Here is a 5000-nt window from a genome sequence, read left to right as displayed (position 1 = left end):
TAAGCAGTGTAAATTTGCTGACACCAATCCACACAGTGGTTATTTCAACCTCAGCTAAATTTGAAGAAGGTACAGATTGGTCCCAGAATACCCAGTAATGATACTTCAGTTTATTTTTCCAATCGATGATGTTGAAGGTTCAGCTGTTCCAGATGTTGTTTCTCCACAAGTCCTAGCGGGGAAGTTGGAGACGGAGATGACCAAGATGAAGGATGGACCACAGTTCCAAGACGTTCCAAGAGAATTCCTCCTTGTGGAAAAAACTGAACACCTGGGTAGACCGGTGCCAATGCCACAAGAGGACAGGCTAAGAGTACGGAAGGGCGGTCTTCAACGTAGAGAAAAGTAAAATCCTACACCTAGGTAAGGAAAAAACCCCAAAACAGACACAGACACCCGGTGTCGCCACATTCAGGTGGCAGGCAGAGAGAGAGAGAGAGAGAGAGAGAGAGAGAGAGAGGCGGACAGGGGGCTGGGGGGCGGGAGCTGTGGCCCAGGCTTCCGTCAGCGCTCGGCTCAGGCCGGTAGACCGGGGCCACTAGCGCGCAACGACGGTACAAGGCCCGGGATCCCGTCGCCCGTCCACGGTAGACCGGCGGGGAGACCGGTAACCACCGCCGAGGCGACGGCGGAGGTCCGGCAGCGAGGCCCGGGCACCCCGCGTCCCGCGCTGTGGGCCAGGGGCTGGGATCGGCCGGGTAGACCGGTTACCCTAACGTTTGCAGACGGCCCCGGGGCCCCGCGCCGTCACCGAGGCGACGTGCGGGGTACCACAAAGCGGCACGTGCTCCCCGCGACGGGTACGAACGAGACGCCGGCTTCCCGTGGGAGAGGCCCGGTAGACCGGTACCCGTTGCGCGCGCCCGTGCGAGGTCCCCGAACGAGAGGCCGTCTCCCGGCGCCGGCGCCCGGGGTCTGAGAGGCCCGGTAGACCGGTGTGAGCACCGTCCGCGGAGTTTCCCGGGGACCCGGGCCACCGCCAAAGTTTCGGCCGAGGCCCGGGACGCGGCTCCCCTCGCTGGGATCCAGTTCCGCTTGGCCGGCGCACCGCTGGGACCGGCTGGAGGTCCGGGGGTCCGCCAACGGTTTGCGCGCTGTCGGGGCACGACTGGGATGGGTCCGGTAGACCGGGTACGCCTACCGTTCGAGGCGCCAAACCGAGGCCGTTGATGCACGTCGCGGCCGAGGTCCCCGAACGAGACGCTGGCTTCGCGCGCCGGCGCACGGTGTCGGAGAGGCTCGGTAGACCGGTGTGAGCACCGTCCGCGGAGTTTCACGAGGACCCGGGCCACCGGCCAAGTTTCGGCCGAGGCCAGGGACCCGGCTCCCCTGGCTGGGATCCAGTTCGGCTTGGCCGGCGCCCGGCTGGGACCGGCTGGAGGTCCGGGGGTCCGCCAACGGTTTGCGCGCTGTCCGGGCACGACTGGGATGGGCCCGGTAGACCGGGTACGCCTACCGTTCGAGGCGCCAAACCGAGGCCGTTGATGCACGTCGCGGCCGAGGTCCCCGAACGAGACGCTGGCTTCGCGCGCGGGCGCACGGGGTCGGAGAGGCTCGGTAGACCGGTGTGAGCACCGTCCGCGGAGTTTCCCGAGGACCCGGGCCACCGGCCAAGTTTCGGCCGAGGCCCGGGACCCGGCTCCCCTGGCTGGGATCCAGTTCCGCTTGTCCGGCTCCCGGCTGGGACCGGCTGGAGGTCCGGGGGTCCGCCAACGGTTTGCGCGCTGTCCGGGCACGACTGGGATGGGCCCGGTAGACCGGGTACGCCTACCGTTCGAGGCGCCAAATCGAGGCCGTTGATGCACGTCGCGGCCGAGTTCCCCGAACGAGACGCTGGCTTCGCGCGCCGGCGCACGGGCTCGGAGAGGCGCGGTAGACCGGTGTGAGCACCGTCCGCGGAGTTTCCCGGGGACCCGGGCCACCGGCCAAGTTTCGGCCGAGGCCCGGGACCCGGCTCCCCTGGCTGGGATCCAGTTCCGCTTGGCCGGCGCCCGGCTGGGACCGGCTGGAGGTCCGTGGGTCCGCCAACGGTTTGCGCGCTGTCGGCGCGCGACTGGGTAGACCGGGGCCGCTACCGGTCGCGGGCGGCCCCGGGGCCGCGCACCGTCGCCGGGGCGACGGGCGAGGTCCGTCACCGAGGCGCGGCGCTTCCCATGTCGCGTTCCACGAACGCGACGCTGGCTTCCCGCGCCGGCGCCCGGGGTCCGAGAGGCCGAGTGGACCGGTCTGACTAAAGTTCGCGAAGGGCCCCCGGGTCCCCATCCGTCCCCGTGCCGACGACCGTGCGAGGTCCCCGAACGAGAGGCCGTCTCCCGGCGCCGGCGCCCGGGGTCGGAGAAGCCCGGTAGACCGGTACGACTACCGTCCGAGGAGTTTTCCGGGGGCCCGCTGGGACCGAGCGGAGGTGCGAGGTCGGCGAACGGTATCCGCGCTGTCGTGGCACGACTGGGATGGGCCCGGCAAACCGAGGCCGTTGATCCACGCGTCGGAGAAGCCCGGTAGACCGTTGTGAGCACCGTCCGCGGAGTTTCCCGTGGACCCGGGCCGCCGCCGAGGTTTCCGGGACTCGGCTCCCCTCGCTGGGATCCAGTTCCGCTTGGCCGGCGCCCCGCTGGGACCGGCTGGAGGTCCGGGGGTCCGAAAACGGTTTGCGAGCTGTCCGGGCACGACTGGGATGGGCCCGGTAGACCGGGTACGCCTACCGTTCGAGGCGCCAAACCGAGGCCGTTGATGCACGTCGCGGCCGAGGTCCCCGAACGAGACGCTGGCTTCGCGCGCCGGCGCACGGGGTCGGAGAGGCTCGGTAGACCGGTGTGAGCACCGTCCGCGGAGTTTCACGAGGACCCGGGCCACCGGCCAAGTTTCGGCCGAGGCCAGGGACCCGGCTCCCCTGGCTGGGATCCAGTTCGGCTTGGCCGGCGCCCGGCTGGGACCGGCTGGAGGTCCGGGGGTCCGCCAACGGTTTGCGCGCTGTCCGGGCACGACTGGGATGGGCCCGGTAGACCGGGTACGCCTACCGTTCGAGGCGCCAAACCGAGGCCGTTGATGCACGTCGCGGCCGAGGTCCCCGAACGAGACGCTGGCTTCGCGCGCCGGCGCACGGGGTCGGAGAGGCGCGGTAGACCGGTGTGAGCACCGTCCGCGGAGTTTCCCGGGGACCCGGGACGCCGCCGAGGTTTCGGCCGAGGCCCGGGACCCGGCTCCCCTCGCTGGGATCCAGTTCCGCTTGGCCGGCGCCCGCCTGGGACCGGCTGGAGGTCCGGGGGTCCGCCAACGGTTTGCGCGCTGTCGGGGCACGACTGGGATGGGCCCGGTAGACCGGGTACGCCTACCGTTCGAGGCGCCAAACCGAGGCCGTTGATCCACGTCGCGCCCGAGGTCCCCGAACGAGACGCTGGCTTCGCGCGCCGGCGCACGGGCTCGGAGAGGCGCGGTAGACCGGTGTGAGCACCGTCCGCGGAGTTTCCCGAGGACCCGGGCCACCGGCCAAGTTTCGGCCGAGGCCCGGGACCCGGCTCCCCTGGCTGGGATCCAGTTCCGCTTGGCCGGCGCCCGGCTGGGACCGGCTGGAGGTCCGGGGGTCCGCCAACGGTTTGCGTGCTGCCGGCGCGCGACTGGGTAGACCGGGGCCGCTACCGGTCGCGGGCGGCCCCGGGGCCGCGCGCCGTCGGCGGGGCGACGGGCGAGGTCCGTCACCGAGGCGCGGCGCTTCCCATGTCGCGTTCCACGAACGAGACGCTGGCTTCCCGCGCCGGCGCCCGGGGTCCGAGAGGCCGAGTGGACCGGTCTGACTAAAGTTCGCGAAGGGCCCCCGGGTCCCCATCCGTCCCCGTGCCGACGACCGTGCGAGGTCCCCGAACGAGAGGCCGTCTCCCGGCGCCGGCGCCCGGGGTCGGAGAGGCCCGGTAGACCGGTACGACTACCGTCCGAGTAGTTTTCCGGGGGGCCCGCTGGGACCGAGCGGAGGTGCGAGGTCGGCGAACGGTATCCGCGCTGTCGTGGCACGACTGGGATGGGCCCGGCAAACCGAGGCCGTTGATCCACGCGTCGGAGAGGCCCGGTAGACCGGTGTGAGCACCGTCCGCGGAGTTTCCCGTGGACCCGGGCCGCCGCCGAGGTTTCCGGGACTCGGCTCCCCTCGCTGGGATCCAGTTCCGCTTGGCCGGCGCCCCGCTGGGACCGGCTGGAGGTCCGGGGGTCCGAAAACGGTTTGCGCGCTGTCCGGGCACGACTGGGATGGGCCCGGTAGACCGGGTACGCCTACCGTTCGAGGCGCCAAACCGAGGCCGTTGATGCACGTCGCGGCCGAGGTCCCCGAACGAGACGCTGGCTTCGCGCGCCGGCGCACGGGCTCGGAGAGGCGCGGTAGACCGGTGTGAGCACCGTCCGCGGAGTTTCCCGGGGACCCGGGACGCCGCCGAGGTTTCGGCCGAGGCCCGGGACTCGGCTCCCCTCGCTGGGATCCAGTTCCGCTTGGCCGGCGCCCCGCTGGGACCGGCTGGAGGTCCGGGGGTCCGCCAACGGTTTGCGCGCTGCCGGCGCGCGACTGGGTAGACCGGGGCCGCTACCGGTCGCGGGCGGCCCCGGGGCCGCGCGCCATCGCCGGGGCGACGGGCGAGGTCCGTCACCCAGGCGCGGCGCTTCCCAGGTCGCGTTCCACGAACGAGACGCTGGCTTCCCGCGCCGGCGCCCGGGGTCCGAGAGGCCGAGTGGACCGGTCTCACTAAACTTCGCGAAGGGCCCCCGGGTCCCCGTCCGTCCACGTGCCGACGACCGAGGTCCGGCACCGAAGCCCGAGCCCGGATCCCCTCCCACGCCCCTCCCCGCTGGCACCGCTCGCATTCCTCGCCGGCGGCCGCTGGGCTCAGAGTACCGCCGTGGGCGGCCGGTATACCCGGAAGCCGTCGACGGCTCGGATCCGGCGGGTAGGGCCGGCGCGTGGTTCCGCGAGATCCATCGTCTCGGCGGCCTGCCGGGCGGAAAGGACCTTCGATTCCGGG

Source organism: Erythrolamprus reginae, chromosome 10, assembly GCF_031021105.1.
Source record: "Erythrolamprus reginae isolate rEryReg1 chromosome 10, rEryReg1.hap1, whole genome shotgun sequence".
NCBI lineage: Eukaryota > Metazoa > Chordata > Lepidosauria > Squamata > Dipsadidae > Erythrolamprus > Erythrolamprus reginae.
The sequence above is the reverse complement of the archived record's forward strand: the minus strand, read 5'-3'. Positions refer to the sequence as shown.